This window comes from Sphaerodactylus townsendi, linkage group LG13, assembly GCF_021028975.2.
Source record: "Sphaerodactylus townsendi isolate TG3544 linkage group LG13, MPM_Stown_v2.3, whole genome shotgun sequence".
Taxonomy (NCBI): Eukaryota; Metazoa; Chordata; class Lepidosauria; order Squamata; family Sphaerodactylidae; genus Sphaerodactylus; species Sphaerodactylus townsendi.
This window is the reverse complement of record NC_059437.1, coordinates 40,883,715-40,902,267: the sequence shown is the minus strand read 5'-3', so window position 1 is coordinate 40,902,267 and position 18,553 is coordinate 40,883,715. Positions and strand designations below refer to the sequence as shown.

Genomic DNA, 18,553 nt, shown 5'->3' with positions numbered 1-18,553 from the left:
GGCGTTTGGTAAATTGAATTAAAGGAGACTTTCAACTCGGCGGGGATTTTGTGTTTATTCTTTCCACCTCTGACTTTCTGGGATAAACTCAGCCCCGGCTGAGGGGAAAATAATAATAATAAAGGCGCCATTGCTTCTTGGATTTCTTCTCTTTTTTTTTAAAGTGCCTGCATTCTGGAAAGTTGATTACTAGTTTCTTTAATGCTTACAGTGTGAGCAACGCATAACCTACTCCGTCTCTTCTAGGGGCCTATGGCAGAGATTCTCGGGACGCTGACCCGAAGCATAAACGCTACTGAAATTAAGAGGATTTGTTTCTGTTTCCACCAAAAGGCGTTTAGCTAGAGAGAGAGAGAGAGAGAGAGAGAAGTGTTAGGCTGTGATCTGCAGTGGATTTACTTTTAGCTTGTTCTAAGTGGTGTGAAAACCTCAAGGCAAGTAACACCACCGAACTGAGTTCTAGATGGAGATACGAAGCGACGCAGAAAAGTAACGCTTGCTTACTTGTTTTCTCAGTTCAAGGCAAAGGAGCCTTGAATGACCCAAACTGCAACTCATGAGTCAGTGGAAGCAATCCACAAGTCAAGATGGTGGAAGTTCTGGTTTCGCAGGAACAGAATTTGCATGGGAAAAATTCCCTCTCTGGCTGAAGTTTGCACACTGAGTCCAGTGCCATTTACTCAGAGCAAGGTCGTCCTATATTTGGCTTTTGGGCAACAGTCCACTGACCAATAGTATGGCGTGCTCTGTCTCGCTCCGGAGGTACCAGGACCAACTGTTTTTTGTGCCCCCAGCCGACTTATGGAGGCCCCTCCTGGGGTTCTAAGGCGAGAGTCTAACAGGGATGATTTGCTATTGTCTGTCTCTGCACAGCCACGTAGATTCCTGTCCACCCCCCAAATAGTTATGTTTTTATTTGCACAATCCTCTTATTGCTTTTGCATTTTTCCAGTGAAACAACAGAGCTTCCTACAATCCTATATACCAAACAGACAGAAGTACATTTCCTTTATTTATCGGATTGCCACAAATACATAAAGATAGAAAAGTAGACGCGTGCTTTTAAAGATATAAATCCACAGGCAAGTGGGCAGAAAAACAGACAGACAAGCACTTCCCTGTGATTTCCTTTGTGCATGTGTTTGTGTGTAAATGCGCGTTTCCTCCTTTTCCTTCTTTCTTCCTTTTCCTCGGTCTCAAACATGCTGGGATTTGCTGTTAATCCAGGACGAAGAAAAGTATTGGAGCAGTAGTCCTGTCTTCAGGCTTTTTGGGGGGGAATGAACCCCACTGAAGTGGGGGGGGGGCCTCATGGCGTAGAATCCCCTCCGAAGATCTGGCTGCAGGTCTGCTACTCTTCGCAGGCCAACGCAGAAGTTAGATTTCTCCCACAGCAACTAACTCTCTATTCATTGCCGACTCCGTTTGGCTTTTCCGCCCGCGGTTGGTTGGTGCCTCTGTTCACCTACTAGTAGGTTCACCTCTCCCAGCTTCCAGCTGAAAGAGTCGGAATCGCCCTCTGTAGCCTTCGAGCCCTTCCCTCCTGCGCGTTTGGCGCTGCTGGTTTGGCTGCTGCCTGCTGAGTCGGGAATTAGGCCCCCTCACCCGCAGATTTCCCTGACGTTGTCCAAGGGGTCGTAGCCTTCAGCGGGGAGAGGGAGGCGGAAACTCCCTCCGAAAGGACTCCGGTCAAAGGTGGTTCAACAAGGACAGAACACAGTCAAAGGGGAAAGTCAGATTAGCCACCCACTCCACACGCGCAACCTGGGCAAAATGTAAATAAGTATTACACACGCCCGCAAAACACCTTGTTTCGAAATACCTGCTCTTTGGGGGACTTCCCTCCCCTCAAGGAACTCTTTATCTTCAGGGTTCCTGGAAATGGAATATTATAATGAGGCTGTTTGGACAGAACCCCACGAATGGAATTGCTTTCTGACCTGTAAACACGCGGAAAAAAACGGATGCCTTTGACTCGAACAGGCTTTTCTTACTCTAATATTTTGAGCTTTGGTTCCTTCCCAACATCTCGGTTCCGTGTCTTCCTTCTGCTCGGTTCTCTCTCTCTTCCCTCCCCCCCCCCCCTCATATAATTAAGACTGAAAACGCGGTTGGGGTTTTTTTTTTTTTAAATAATTGCATATTTGAAAGGCAGGCAAATGGCCCAAGCCACGTCTTCAATCAGAAATTTGGAGAGGGCGGGCGGGCGCGGCTCAAGGGCAGCAAGTGGGGAAGGGGCGTACCTCACCTGGGCAGAGGGCGCCCAGGTTACAAAACGTACAACCGTGATCTTATTTATTTGCGTAATTTCAGAAATAGATTCACCTCCCCTCTCTTTCCACCCCCACCCCCAATTCAGCCATGACTCATGAAGTTATTATGCAGGGGAGGGAATAGGGCGGGGTGCCTTACAAGTCTGTGCCAGACGGGGGGGGGGGGTAATGCTTCGGCCCTGAGTGGGGTGGAATGGGGGGGCCCCCGGGAAAAATGGACAACTTCTCGATTGTACCATCTGCTGATAGCGATCAGTTATCATCTTCTTTAACACGGATTAACACAGCATGTAAAGGAAGATGTACAAATGCAGCCTAATTGCGTGCGTCGGTGCTGGCGCTGGTGGGCAGACACGCATGGGCGTAGGGATAGCTCGCAGTCGCTCACACGCAATATACACAATGTTAACTTTGTATCTCTGAAAGTTATACGGTTAATTAAAGACAGCCCCAGTGCCGCGTCTTCTCTGCCGACTGCACTGTAAATCTCAGATCTTTATACACACACACTTTTAAAGAAGTAGGTGTTTAAGACAGAAAGATAAAACTCCAGTTCTTCTTGAACGTTAGGGCTTCCTAGATTTCAAAGATGGGCAAACAGGCAGCTTTCTACCATTTTATTTGGGGTTGGGGGAAGAGAAGAGCAGAGCAGAGCAGAGCAGAGCAGAGCAGAGCAGAGCAGAGAAGAGAAGAGAAAGGCTTGGTTTAGAAATGGGATTCACCCTGGGTGAAATATTCCTAGGTGGTTGCTGAGCTATAATTAAGGAGGTTCTGTTGGGCGGTTCTCCATCGGCTGCTGATGACAATTCTGCAGGACTGTTATAGGGAGTTGGCTCCAAAGTTACTGGATCCCTTCCCATCTTGCAGTAATGTGTATACCTGCCATAATTAAGTCTGGTGTCTTAGATAAAGGAAACAAGTTGTCTTTGAAAACATTGGGTTCTTTCTTTCTTTCTTTCTTTCTTTCTTTCTTTCTTTCTTTCTTTCTTTCTTTCTTTCTTTCTTTCTTTCTTTCTTTCTTTCTTTCTTTCTTTCTTTGCTCCCTACTATGCTTCCAGTCTCTTTCACTGAAACCCAATAAGGTAACGGATAATAAGCTTAAATTAAGACAGCAGACAGCGACACCCCCAACCCCAGACAGCAACCCCCTTTCTCTCTTCGCCCACCCTAATATGCCATAACCTCCAGCTACCACACTCCCCCACACTGCAGGAGAGGTGCGTGCGCTTTCCCCCTATAGGAGGGGCTGAGCAATGGCCTCCTGAACCGGAATGCTTCGAAACAAGAGCGACCATGAAAATCTGGTCACCTGGATCCCCCAAAGACTGTTTCGTGCCGCTCCAGAGGCGCAACCGGACTCTGGGTTTCCGACCCGGGTGGCAGAACTCTGCGGGCTGGGAGGGGGAGGGAGGCGCGATTACTCCGGCGCCCCGAGTTTAGGAATCGCGGCTCAGACCTCGCCTCGTCATCCTCAGGGGAGGGCGAGAGCCTGCGAAGTTGTTTGCTCAGGTTACCCGCGGAGGGTGAGAGCAGGGCCCGCTCGGCTTCTCTGCCAGGCGGATCTGGTCTGCCTTGTCGTACCGGGTCTGCAGCAAAACACGTCTGCAGAAAAAAGGCAGCTGTCGCAGCAGCAGCAGCCAGCCAGGCGTCCCTTCTTCCCGGACCTCCAGATCCTAAACAGTTTATTGCAGAGAAAGCTCTGGGGAGGCTGCATTAAGTCAAGGGCCTGAGGCTGGAAGTCCGCTTCGTGGAGGGGCCCAAGGCCGTTGGTGTGGGAAGGGAAACGCCCGCCCGTTTTAAGAAGGAATCCCGTTTTAAATCACGGGAAGGGAAGACGAGAATCTCAGTCTTATTCAATGGTCGGTTCCTGTATATATCCTAGATTATGCTGTATATAAGGTGAGGGGAGCCCCCTTTTCCCTGCTGCAACAGCAAGGTTCGATTGTTATCTGTCGATTGTTATCCCACTACTCTAAAAGTGGGGGATTTGTGCATGTGACATGCACTTTAGGCCCCATCTGCATATACAGAATAATGCACTTTCAATCCACTTCCAATGCACTTTGCAGCTGGAGTTTACTGTGCGGAATAGCAAAATCCACTTGCAAACAATTGTGGAAGTGGATTGAAAGTGCATTGTTCTGCAGGTGCAGAAGGGTCTTTGAACTGGGAAATGCAGAGTGGAAGAGGTAGAGCAGAATTCCATCCTTGGCTCGAAATCCTCATCTGTACTCTAAAAGGGAGGGAAGGAAATGACACCCCCCCCCCAAAAAAAAGCCCATTAAAAAAAATCAGAATCCTTATTTCACTTTAAAAATCAACCTTTTGGTAATTCAGGTTAGATTTTAAACCACTGTTATCATCAACCACACAACGACACCAGATTCAGAACTCCAACAGAAGCTTCATCAATAGCTGGTAAAAACTTTCCAACATGGAGGAGAAGTTGTGCTATTTTTAATTTTAATTTGACCATCCTTGTTGGATTTTATCCAAGGGTCCTTCATTAGAATGTGTCAATGAAAGCACCGATCCTAAACTCTGAGTTATTGAGGTCTTGCTTTCAAGAAGGCGAATAATATTGCTTTCAAGAAGGCGAAGGTGGACAGCTTTAAATCCAGTCCCAATTACATCCTACTTGCCAGAACTACTAGATTGAAACTAATGTATCTCCAGTCCTAAATACTTCCTCTAATTTATAATTCTCATTCCGAGGTTTCTTTTACACAGACACAGGCCACTGTTCTTGGGTTTTGCTATGTCAAAGGCCTCCGTCCAGGCAAAGTTCAGCTTTGGGGGCTGCAATCCTATCCTCCTTTATTTGCAAGCAACACTCCTGAACACAGGGTGACTAAATCCTGAGCGAAGGTGAATGCTGCCTTATGCGCCTGTGCCATTGATTTCAGCAGGAGCCCCTGGGTGCCTGATTAAAAGATCCCCTCCTGAAATCAACCATCGCAGAGACACAGCTTGGGGAGAGCAGTAAATCAAACTGAATTCACCCGCCCGAATCTGAATAACCAGCATTGGAAGGAAAAGGGAGAAGGTCTTTTCATTCACTTTTACTGGGGGTGGGGGGTGGTATTTGCAAAGACAGTGTTTGTGGGCAGAGGGCAAGGGACAACTGAGGAGTGCACAGTCATGGGCTACACAACCATGGGTGCTTTTGCATGTGATGCTTTACGCTTAGGATTTCTGAACAGTCTGGCACCAAAGGCTGCTCTATAGACTAAAAATATTGCAGCCCTCAAGTAAGAGAACTTCTAAAAAATTGTAATGGGTGAGACAGACAACAGTCTTGATCAGGGCACTCAATTGTCTCAAAGGATGTGTAAGTTTAGAAAAGGGGGGAGCCTTTTCTTCTTGGCCAATAAAGGGATCGAAAGCCGGGAACAAAAGGGAGTTGATCGAGAGTCCAGAGAATTTGATTCTAGGAACCTTTTGGAGAAGGACCATGCTGAATCATCAGACTCAAAAAATACTTTCCTGTCCTAACAATGGCCCCTTGCACACATGCAGAATAATGCACCTTCAATCCACTTTGAAGATGTGCAAAATAGCAAAATCCACTTGCAAACAATTGTGAAAGTGGATTGAAAGTGCATTATTCTGCATGTGCGGAAGGGGCCAATGTTCTAACCAAAGGCAAGAGACTACAGGTCTTTTGGACACCCAGAAGGGAACAGGATTCAACAATCTTTTGCACATTCTCAATACTAGATATACTGCTCCTGAGCTTGGAGGCTTTATTTAGCTGCAATAGCTTTTTGTCTAATCTTATGAGAACACATTGTAGTGATTCCTGCCCTGGTCCAGTTTAACCAAAGGATTGGTGCCTGGGGCCAAATGTCCATAGGAAGTTCTCCAGTGCTGGCCCTGGGGCAAGGAATGGGTGCCACTGACCTTTTCCACGCAGGTCTCTGCATTGGGGAAACATTGGCTTGGCTGCCAGCACTGCAAGAAAATTATGCCTCTATATTGGCTTCAACAGACGCTACACAAAAGCCAGATAGTAGCAGCATTTTACAATTGTTTTGTGTAAGAAGGGTAGAGATATCAAATGGCTTTTGGAGGCAGTGAGGCTGCTATTAGGTGCCAAGATTCACCTCCAGACAATTTCTCCTACCGCCTCTTCCAAGCACATGCAAAAACACAGAGGCAAACGCATCCTGGAAGTGGTTCAACACATTTCAAACCTGCATTTCTTCAGTCTTATAATGAGTGAGACCTACAAGTTTACTTCCAGTTGATCTCCCTTTGACCTTGTAACCTTGCCTTGTGATCTGAGGTCACGGGCTGCAGTTACTCAAAGAGTAATGATACTCAATTGGCATTCAAGTCAGCTAGAAATCCATATCTCTTCATAACAGTGTTCAAAGCATTTCACCCATCTCCTTTTGGTTAGAAGTCTTGCCACAAAGTTGTCGCCCCAGCATACATTGATGGTCAGTGCTTGGTGCACTCTGCATAGACCAGACATAAAAAACACACACCCTGATCTATAGGAGCCAGCGTGGTGTAGAGGTTAAGAGCAGTGGACTCTAATCTGAAGGAAAGGGCTTGATTCCCCACTCCTACACATGAAGGCCCCTTCCGCACATGCAAAATAATGCGTTTTCAAACCATTTTTACAACTGTTTGCAAGTGGATTTTGCCATTCCACACAGCTTCAAAGAGTACTGAAAACAGTTTGAAAGTGCATTATTCTGCATGTGTGGAATGAGCCGAAGTCTGCTGGGTAGCCTTGGGTCAGTCACAGTTCTCTCAGCACACTTGGAGGCAGTAAACAGCAGACCACCCCCAAATGTCTCTTGCCTTGATAACCCCAGGGGGTTGCCAAAAATCACTGTGACTTGACAGGTCTCTCTCTCTCTCTCTCTCTCTCTCTCTCTCTCTCACACACACACACACACACACACACACACACACACACACACACACAATTCACCAATCACAAAACCTTGAGTTTCCCAGACTACTGAGTTGTACCTCTCTGTTCTGCATTGGTTAGACCTCAACTGGAATATTGTGTACAGTTCTGGGCACCACAATTCAAGAAGGATATTGACAAGCTGGAACAGGTCCAGAGAAGGGCAACCAAAATGGTTAAAAAAGGTCTGGAATCCATGCCCTACGAGGAGAGACTTAGGTAGCTGAGTATGTTTAGTTTGGTGAAAAGAAGGTTGACATGATAGTCATGGTTAGATATTTGAAGGGATGTCATGGTGGTGAGGGAGCCAGCTTGTTTTCTGCTGCTCCAGAGACTAGGACCAGGAGTCACGGGTTCAAGGGAAAGGAAAAGAGATTTCTGACAGACAGTGGAATGCACTACTTTGGAGTGTGGTAAAGTCTTCTTTGGAGTTTTTAAAGAGAGGCTCAATGGCCATCTGTTCGGAGTGCTTAGATGATGTGTTCCTGCATTGCAGGGGGTTGGACAATGGCCCTTGAGGTCTCTTCCAATTCTATGATTCTATGAAGGTGGGAGAGATCTACAGGACCCCTACATATGTAGGATGGGTTCAAGAGTGCAGGAGGGTCTGGACTCAGCAAAGCATAATTGTACAGGGTCCTATAAAGGAGGGCTCTTCCTCCCCTACTGCAGGCCATCTCAAAAGTCGTGGAAGAAGTATGCTGTTTTTAAAAAGTGTCATAATCACAATAATGGCTTCGTTGCCTGGCCAGCAGCCCACCTCTAGATCCCAGGAAAGTTTACTTCCCCACTCAAGCCCTGGGCCCAGTCTGCCAGCCCATTAACATTATCTGGTCTATTCCAGTTCAGCAATCAACAGAATAGTTCTCTTGAATCATTCCTGAAATGGTTTCTATGCACAGAAGGGGGGAGGAGAGAGAAAAGAAAATGCTGGATTTAAAGAGGCCAGGGAGGGAGGGAGAGAGAGAGGGAGAGAGAGAGAGAGAGAGAGAGAGAGAGAGAGAGAGAGAGAGAGATGTTGAACATTTCTCCTAATGAGAGTGAGGAGGGAATCTCCTTCACATCCCCTCAACCAGCAGTTGGACAACAATGGAATTGCTGACTGGGTGGGAAAGCTACTGGAACTGAATGTCTTCAAGGAAAAGGTTGAATGGAAAGTCCATCAGGAATGTGCTGCCTCCTGCCTTCCAGTATCACACAGCTGGAGGGTAGTCCTGTTGGTGTGGATCAGAACAGCCAGATTCGAGACCCACAAGATACCCCAGGAAGTGAGCTTTGACTCTGGAAAGTTCATACTCTGAAAATCTTGTTTGGACTCCAAGGTGCTGCTGAAACGCAACAGGTAGCCTATAAGAGCAGCTCCAACTTTCCGTGGAAGCATCGCTCTGGAAGGAACCTCAAGGGACATCTGGAAGGAACCTCAAGGGACATCTGTCCGATGGCCATCTAGCTCCTGAGTAAACCCTCCCCGCAAAAGAAGGAGAACCCCCCTCACCTCCCAAGGAAGCTGCTTCCACAGAGGAACTGCTAAGATGGAAGTCCATCCTAATGAAGTCCTAGAGCTGTGATTCCGTGTTCTGGATCCTGCTTCGGGCCTGAGTTCGAACATACAGAAATTGGCTCTATGGCATGACTGAGGTTTTCTTATTGTTGAGAAAACTGCACCGCATTCTGGGTTGCAAACCCACTGGGATTTCGAGGGAGGGGAGGGGGCACTGCCAGACAGGGTATCTCAGACCAACCTATGTATATTCAGATGGGCAGACCTGTTGAACTGAAGCAGGAGGGGGAAAGTTTTGAGTCCAGAGGCACCTTTAAGACCAACACCACCAAAGCTTATACCAAGAATAAAACTTTGCTGGTATAAGCAAAGTATAACTGGTATGAGCAAAGTATAACAAACTCTGAGAGCCTAGAACCTCGGGTTGCCAACAGCAAAGTATAACAAAGTTATGCTTTGCTTTGTTATACTATATAAGCCAAGTATAACAAAAGTATAACTTTGTTTGGGTTTTGTGTGGTTTCTGGGCTGTATGGCCGTATTCCAGTAGCATATTCTCCTGACGTTTCCCCTGCATCTGTGGCTGGCATCTTCAGAGGATGCAGCGAAACGTCAGGAGAAAATGCTACCGGAACACGGCCATACAGCCGGGAAACCGCACAACACCCCAGTAATTCTGGCCGTGAAAGCCTTCGCCAATACATACAACTTGGCTGGGACAAGCAAACTTTTTCCCGTATGCGTGCATTCGTACCCCGCTTTTCTCTCCAACGGGAATCCAAAGCGGTTTACGCCATTCTCCTCCCCCCACTGCATACACGTGGTCCCGGCTGACTACTGGAACAGTGGCCTTGGAAACAGTAGGGGAGAGGAAACACAGCCCTCTTGGGATACCTCATTCCCCCGAGGTGTAAAAGTTTATGTAGTCCGAGAGCTGATTAACTCACTCCCCCAAGGAACCGGCCTAATGAGGCTTCGGCGAAGAAAGGAGGCGGCGGCTGTGTCAACAGGGGCTGCTTCTGGGGAGCGCCTCGCCGCCTGCCCGCCCTCCAAACGGGGGGTGAGCGTTTAACTTGGAAGGAGCGTGTAATTGCCGCTGGCCGGACCTCACACGCGCCTCCTGGGATATTTACGGCGGGGATGCCAAAGTCAAGCTGGCCTCTCCCGCCCCCTCCCGCCCCCCCTCCCGCCCCCCCCTCCCGCCAACTCCCCAGGCTTTGTTGATACTTGCTGCCTGTGAAAGGCAGAAGGAGGACGGCTCAAAACCGACCAGCGCACCGCCATAGCCCAAACGGTGCGTTGGCAAGGAGACAGGAGTCCGCGCTCACCTCCGCCAGGAAGGCGCCAGGTGGGTTTTATCCTCTTTCTAGCCCCCACACACAAGTCCTTCCACTAAGAGACCATAACGCTTCGATACTGGGGTAAGAATCTCTGCGAGGCAGAAGAGGCGGAGCATACGGAACTGACCCAAGACCAGATGGATCCAGGCATACATACACAAGATGTCAGGTGTAGCGGCTACAGCTACGCCGAACAAGCGTGAAAGGTGAAGCTGCGTCTTAACACAGGTCGGAGATCAGTTTCTCCAGCTGCGAACTTTTAAAAAGTGTGTGAACTTCACCACGGGAATAAGGTAGGAACATGGTCCAGCAAGCAACCTATGGGAAACAAATGAAATCTCCAAGAACGGAGGCAACGAAACTCTCAGAACCAGACGGTAGGGACAGAAGAAGTATATTTCCTTTCCTGCAAACATCGGCAGGCCCTTCCGGAAAAACACAGATCCCAGAATCTACACCCCTCAGTGTCGCACAGTGCAGGAAATCGTTCTGCTTCAGCGCTCCAGGTGGCTCCTGCAAGTGAGCCAAACCACGTCATGCAGAGGGAACTTTTTCCTTAAGGGCACTAGCCAAATCCAGAGGAACATTTCTTCCTGAACCAAAATACAACAACCGGCCATGTCCTGGAAGACCAAGGGGGTGGTGAAATCCTTTCTTAACGTGCCTCTTAATTAATTGCTCCATCTTCTTTTATTTATTTGATTCATACATAGTCCTCCTTTCTGGCCGAGGCGGGTTACAAGATGTAAAACAGTGCATCATCGTAAAACAGCATAAAATAGCAGCACCACTGTGTTCGCCAGGGTGCTCAGCATGACCCATTGATAATCTTAGTCCAATGGAACTCACCGGTTTAGCCGATCCCCGATCTATTAAACGTTTTCCCCGTATCCCCATTCCATTACCAGGGAATACTGCCCTTAGAAAGCTCTTGGCCAAAAGGAAAGGTATCCCCAACAGCCCCTTTTTAGGATCTCCCTTAGGAAAACTTGCCTAGAGGGAACAAAATGTCCTGTCCCTATCATAGAGGCGTAAGGGGGTGTTATTGACCCTGTACTCATTTTCCTTCCTGTTACCAAAACCGTCAGGGGGCCATTCCACACTCCTCTCCTTTTTTTAAAAAACCCTCCAGGTCTGTTGGCAACCCGAGGTGCTAGGCGTTCAGAATCCGGAGGATCTAGCTGGCGCTGGCGAATCGCCACCCCCAGTGGCACTTCCAAGCATGTAGCAAAGGGGGGGCATCAGTTTTATGGCTGTCCCCACCCCAGAGGTTAGCCCCTGTAGCCAGAGACGGTTGAGAAAGACGCTTTGGAGTGGGCCTTTGAAGAGCCGAGCCGGCTTGGCTGGAGGCTCCAAAGAGATAGGGAGGGAAAGGCCAGGCTTATCTTTCGGGCTACCCCGCCCGGCCCCAGACAGGCTCCCTCCTTTAGATATGTTGATGTGGATCTTCCGCGCCTCTCCCCCACCCCCCACCCCCCACAGCCTGCGACGGGCCAGCAAGTAGCTGGGAGCGCTGGCCAATATTTAACTCAGATGGCTGGCCATCGGGGCCTTTCCTTTTTTCTTTTTTTTTTTCAGTTTGGTTCTGTTTGCTTGCAAATTAATCATCCAGCGCGCAGTCGGCGCCAGTGTAGATTTATCACACGCGGGAGGGTGGGGGGGCGAGGCGGCCGCGGAGACACAAAGAGAGTTTCGCACCTTCCTGCTTTTGATCCTAGATTACTGCGGCCTCCATTCAGAATACGAGTCTCCAAGGGGCTTCGTCTGGCAGGTCACTCCGAGCGGGGCGGAAGTTTGCCTGCCATTAGGGCAGCGGCTCCAACGCGCAGCACTGAATCCACCAAACCTTGGGGAGTTTGAACTTGCAGGGGCGCGAGGCGAGTTCACAGCCCTCTTTTGTCCGGCGGAATTTACTCCCAAGGAAGCGCAAAGCCGGGCACAGCCCCTGGTTTATTCAGACGGTCCCGAGAGCTCGGGAAATGTGTGCAGGCCGGCGGCTTCTTGTCAAACTGTAAGCAAACAAAAAAACAAAACCCAGGGGAAAAAAGTTACAAACCCGGTGTTGCGTCACCTTCAAAAGTCCCGCATTTGTGTTGGGATATTAAGCTTCACTGGGCCACACGCCACTTTGTCGGATACACTGAATTGTATCCTTACCCTGGTAAGGTATATTTACTCATGGATACGGGAGAAGAAAAGGGGAGGACATTTGTAAATAGCGGAGCCAGACGGGTTATGAAGGCTCAGACAAGGCTTTCGGTCGGAAACGGTTCAGTGTTTTGACTTTTCTGGGGAGGCTGGATTTGGCTGCTTCCGGCCTGATTTCTGCGGGTTGCGGCCAAGTTCAATGAACTGCACCGTCAGGAAATCTGTCACAGTCAGAAAGTTCTACAACCTTCCCGCCCCCTTTCCAGGCTGCAGGCGGCAGATGACCAGAGACACGTTTCCCACGTTACTTCCGCCCTTTTACGCCCCTTTGAAATTGGACATATGTAAATATTACTTTTCAAAAGCTGGCCTGCTGTAGTGGTGAGAAGCCGCTGGCTCTGATCTGAAAAAGAGGGTTCGATTCCTCACTCCTCCACATGAAGCCTGTTTGGGCCTGGCCACTACGGCAGGCTTTGGCTAACCACTCCCAAACGTCTCTAGCCTTGAAAACTCTATGGGGTGGACATGAGTCATACTCCAGGTCACCGTCCACTGAGCCTTTCACATCTGTGTGTGGGAGGGGGGAGGGGGAGGTGTGTTCAGTTTGTTTGTTTTTAGAGGAAGGAAAAGGTGTTTGTAAGCCACCTTACAGGAGAGAAAAGTAGGGAACAAATCCAAACCCATCTTCTTCTGAATATAGTCCCCGAACTCTTGAATTATCCAAAAGTTTTGTCGAAGGCTTTCACAGCCAGATTCAACTGGTACTGGTGGGAATCCACCAGACCTCGGCCACACAGCCCAGAAAACCCACCAGAACCAGTATCCAAAAGTTGTTTTTCAAATGGAAGACCCCCGCTCCCAGAGCACTCTTCTGAATTTACTCAGGAATAAACCTGCTCTATTTCAATGAGATAATCTTGGTTCAGTGTGGGTAGGAGTTGTAGGTGCAGGCCACAGTTAAAGGATGAAGCTGGGGCAGAGTTATCCGAGAGTAGAATCCTGAGACCACTCTGATGCAGACTTCTGAGTTAACACGCAGGGGATTGCGTGAAATGAAAATGCCTGGAGTTTGCTCGCACATCTAGAACAGGCCAAGCAAAGCAGGCACATGTTCGAATCTTGCCCGAGTGTCTCCCAAAGGCGCACCACTGCTTCTCTGGTAGACAAAGAGTGCTTTGTTTTTGGAGCTCAGGATAACCAGAGAGCCTCCTGGACTCCTGCAGTACCATTTTTAGCTCTCATGAAAATGCCTCCAGGCTCTTCCTTGTTGATTTAGCAGGCTTGGGCCAAGTTGGGATCACAAGTGGAGCCGGTTGAGGGAGCGGGGTGTTGTTGCGCCTCCCCCCCAGCAGCTTGGTCTGTTTTCTAAACCAAGCTGTGGGAGCATCACCTCATCTCTGAAACCAGAATGAAAGGGGTGTAAGTTCAGACTACCCCTAACGGGCCTGACTTGGGCCCCTTCCTCACATGCAGAATGATGCACTTCCAATCCACTTTCAATGCACTTCGCAGCTGGATTTTACTGTGCAGAATAGCAAAATCCATGTTCAAAACATTGTGAATGTGAATTGAAAGTGCATTATTCTGTACATGTGGAAGGGGTCTTGGATAGCCAGACTTCTCAAATCTCAAATCAACCCTGGTTGGCATTTGGATGGGAGACCACCAAGAAAGTCTGAGGCCCTTTCCACATATGCCGAATAATGCACATTCAATCCACCTTCACAATTGTTTGAAAGGGGATTTTGCTATTCCGCACAGTAAAATCCAACTGCAAAGTATATTGAAAGTGAATTGAAAGTGCATTATTCTGCGTGTGCGGAAGGGGACTGTCACAAGGCTGGGTTATCAATGACAAACCACATCTAAATGTCTCTTGCCTTGGAAACCCAACAATATGTGATTGCTGCTTGACCGTACTTTCCTCTACCATCACCTAATAGGGCAAAAATCACTGTTTAATGGGATTTACTCCTGGGTAAGTACACATAGCAGTGCATAGTGATGCCTATACATGTTTTTTTCAGAAGTTAAGTCACAACTGTCTTCAGTGGGGTCCACCATTCAGTACATCTGCACAAGACTGCACGGTCTTCCTTCTTCCTTACAAATCTTTGGGATTAACGCCGAGGGAGTCTATCCTTTGACCCTTGCCTTCCCTCTACAGTCTTTGAAAAAAAGCCTCCTTGTCAGCCAGGCCTCTTCTCCTTCCCCCCACCCCGGAACCAGCTCAAGAGGGAAGAGTATTTGTTTTGGTCAATGCAGAGTGATCCTAGACACTAGTTTATACACGGATCTCACCCGCCTGGCGCCAAGCGCTCTTAACCATGTGCGTCAAAAAGGCCATGTTGGAGAAGCTAATCACGTTAGATATTCCCCTCCCCCCCCCTTTCTCTCTGGCCTGCATTTCGATGCCCCAAGCCGGCCTCCCTCTTCTTACACACTCGCTCCCTTGCCAACACAGTCCCCTTTATCTCTGGCAGGAAGGGGAGAGGAGCAAACGGAGGGGGAAGCTCGCCCCCCCCCCTCCACGAAAAAAATGGTCTATGTAATCCTTCTTTGCATTCGGGTTCGTACATTCATCTGCACATGCTGACGCTCACACCCGCAAATCAGTTTTCTTGGCATACCCTGCAGCAATGCTCTGTCGCCTTAAAAACTAGGGACGGCTTCATCCCGGGGACTTTTTGTCCGACCCCTCTCCCGCTGCTCAAGTGAGCGTCTGAGGCCTGTCTTGGGGCTCCAACCGCTTCTCTTTGTCCCGCTTCATCAGATGCCAGAGATGAACCTTCCCTGCGCAGATGACATATTGCATTTATTTTCAAATTACAAAGCCTGGCAGCTAACCCCACCCACCACGCCAGCGGGAGGCAGAGAGAGCGCTCCAAGTGCTTTCTCCTTCAGACTTGGTGTGTGTTTGGATGGCAATACGTGTATCTAGCTCGGAGTGTGTGTGGTGGAGCCTCCTTCCTTGGAAGTTTTTAAAGAGAGGCTGGATGGCCATCTCATCTGCCAGGAGTGCTTTGATTCTGTGTTCCTGCTTTGCAGGGGGTTGGACTTGATGGCCCTTGGGGTCTCTTCCAACTCTATGATTCTACGGTTCTATCTGATGAGGTGGCCAGTAGCGCACCAAAACCTGTTGAAGAAATCTAAACTGTCTGCGCTCTCTCTCTCTGGCCTCTTCCACACATGCAGAAAAATGCACTTTCAATCCACTTTCAATGCACTTTGAAACTGGATTTTACTGTGCGGAACAGCACAATCCACTTTCAAACAATTGTGAAAGTGAATTGAATGTGCATTATTCTGCATGTGCGGAAGGGGCAAGCTCTCTCTCTCTCTCTCTCTGCTTTTCTCTGGGTAGTTTTCAAAAATCCAACTTCCTCGGTATTAATCACCCCCTCTGGCTATTATGCGTATATTGGCACAAACTCTTTAGACTAGCGCCCCTCAGCTGCTCCGCCCCCCCCCACTCGCTCATACCAAAACATCCCGGACAATTTCGGACCGCTCACCAAACACACACGCCCCTGAACATGAGACGTTCGCCCATGTGCTTTGCGCCCTCCCATGTACTGCTAACTTCCAGGCAGATCAGACCGGATCCAGCTCTTTATGATAACCCAGCGGAGAAGGGGAGAAAACGGGGGGTGGGCGGAGAGCCAAGAGGGGAGACTAGGTCTACTTACAGGCAAATGCTTCCTCCTCACTTTTTGCCCCTTTGGGCAACGGGGCCCTTCCCCCCCCCGTCTCTATCTTCCAGCCTCGAGCTCCCTCCCCCCCCCCAACCCCAAAAAACAGTTCCCCCAATGCTTGGGTCTTCGCCCCAGGAAAGTGGAGGTGTGAATTATGAGTGCAACTCATTAGGCGCCAGAGCACGGGGCGATGTCTCCTCCTCCCCCCCCCCAAAAAAACCCCATTTCCCCCTTCAGTTTTTTCTCCCCTCCCCTTGCTCAAGCCCCTTCTTCCTCTGAAAACACAGACAAGGTCCCTTCAGACAGTCAGTGGGATTTCACAGTTTGCTTTTCAAACGCTCTCTCAACAAACAAACAGACGGCGAGGAGGCACCTCTGATCCCAGAGCCGATTAAAAAACCGAGAAGAAAGAATACAGGAGGGCGAGGGAAGGAGACTGCAGGCCCCAGGCGGGCCATAAAGGCGATTTTGGAGAGAGATAGCCCGGATCCTCCCGCCCCTCCCCTTCCCCCCCCCCCCCCCCCGCAGCAAGTTGCGACAACCCCAGCCCTTCGCCCTTTCTCCAACCAAGTGAGAAGGTGAGGGCGGGGGTGGGAGAGATAGTCAGCTTTGCAGATGGGGGCGTGGGGGAGGTGGACTGAAACGGTCGGGAGAGGTTGCTGAGACACTGGGAGAGCAAGACAGACGTGCAGCGATCCTGCGAATCCGTCCAACTGTCTACTCCTAAACGCGTTAACTACACTTCATTGTGGATGCAGATGATTTGCAAACGCCCAGCCGAGGTGTCACGCATTCCGCGATCATTACGCAGTCGCTGCAGACGGTGCCTGCGACTGCCTCTCTATCTGCCCATCATCTGCATACAAAAGTAAGAGCCTCCCAGCCGGTCCGGACCAGATCAAAGGTCCATCTGTCCAGCGTCCTGTTTCCCACAGTGGTTTTGCAGGCGCCTCCAGAAACCTGCGCTGGGTATCTTCCCTGGGCACCTTTGACCCCAGCGATTCAGCAGCAGCGTACTGATAGTAGCCGCGGATAGACCTTTATCCAGTCATCTGACTCCACATTTCACCTGCCTAGCTACCCACTTCAATCCCCTTGTGAATCTGCCGAGGTGGGGGGATTTCTTTTTATGGCCGTCCGCAAAACCCCTGCAGCCCGCGTCTATAAGCACATCCGACCGCGCATCGTTGATTTCAGCGATAGTAGGAGCCCCCTTTCCCCCTCCCCAAATACTCACGCAAGCCGGTAGTAACGCGTGCTTGTGCTTGCTCCTCCAGCCCCTGCTTCCCCGCTTCTGCAACCTCCTCGAATAAAGCAAGAGGAGAGAGGAGTGCGTGGGTATGGTGGGGGGTGGGGGAGAGACGTTGCTTGGAATAGATCGAGCAGACAGAAACGGCCTCCAAGCCTGAGATTTGGAGGAGAGAGAAATTTGGAAATCTCTCTCTCTCTCTCTCTCTCTCTCTCTCTCTCTCTCTCTCTCTGTGGGTGGGTGGGTGAAAGGGCAGTGCGTTGTGCACCCGGAGGGGAAGCTGGGAGCCGATCGAGCCCCCCCCCCACACACCCTACATGCCTCCCCCTCCCCCCCCCCGCGCGTCCTTTTATCTTTCCCTGCCAATGAACGGGGAGAGAGAAGGCGATGAAATGAAAACCTGGCTCAGAGCGGCTGCGGAGAAGTCCAAATTGAAAATGTCCCAAGCCGGGTCAGCGAGAGAGAACGAGGATCGATTCCCCACCCCCATCCCCTTCCTTGGCGGCTGGGCTGACGCTCGGGAGCCGAGTCGCAGGCGAACGCGCCTCTCCGAAGCCCCCTAGAGGCAGCTCCGGGCCTTGCACCTGCCCCCCCCCCGCCCAATCTCTCTGGCTGGCGCCTGGCCTCGCCAGTGTTTGCTCCTCGCCCCCTCTCTCCGCCCTCCCTCCCTCCCCCCCCCCTCTGATCATGTTGACATCTTCGCACGGCACCGAGCGGTGGGGATGCTTTGCTGCAGCGTTACAGTTTCCGACACCTTCTTTTTATAACTCGCCTCTGTCCCCCTCCGCTCGACCTGTCAAAACCACGCCTATGGAGCCACACAATTGGTCCGAAAGCGTCAAAGAGCCAATCAAGTATGCCGCAGCTGCCCTGCAACCCCACAACACATCCATACAATCCGGTGCAGCGAGGCAGCCAAGCTCAGACACACACACTCACCCCGGGGAACCTCGGCCGCCAGCGCTGCCTGCCTGCTCCGGGAGCCCCTGCGCCGCCGCGGCTGCTGCCGCGCTCGCTTCCTCTCCGCCGCCTCCGCCTCTGCCTCTCCCGCGCCGGAGCTGAGCCAGAGCGGAACGCAGCGCCCGGCCGCCCGGCTACCCAGCGCCGCCGTTCATAAAGCGGGGGGCGAGGGGGGGGGGGAACCCGCATTTTTTTCCAAGAGAGAAAAAAAACTCCAGGCATCGAAGAAGAAACGAAGAGTGGGAAGAGAGGAGGACTGCGAAGAAGACGCCGGAGGAGAAGACGAGGGAAGAGGCTGGTCGGGATCAAACTTTGGCAGAGGCGCGCGGGGGAGGGGGAGGGGAAAACGGAAGCCTCATTTTTTTTCCCTCCGCAACTTTTTCTGGGCGCTGCGAATCGCGAGAAGCCTGATTAAAACAGGATTCTTTCTCCCTTTTTTTTTGAAAAAAAAATCAAG

The 18,553-nt window shown here is 50.2% G+C and overlaps 1 long non-coding RNA gene across 2 annotated transcripts in view; it reads right to left on the bottom strand.

Annotated features, from left to right (window-relative positions):
• LOC125442750 overlaps positions 1-17,520 on the bottom strand; it is a 43,747-nt gene extending 26,227 nt beyond the window's left edge. The window contains exons 1-2 of one of the 2 annotated variants that reach the window (XR_007246031.1): positions 17,125-17,520; positions 11,743-12,053 (exon numbers count right to left, since the gene is read on the bottom strand). This is a non-coding gene — a long non-coding RNA (uncharacterized LOC125442750). The remainder of the gene's footprint in view (positions 1-11,742; positions 12,054-17,124) is intronic. The other variant, XR_007246032.1, reaches the window with a different exon arrangement.
• Positions 17,521-18,553: the final 1,033 nt, after the last annotated feature.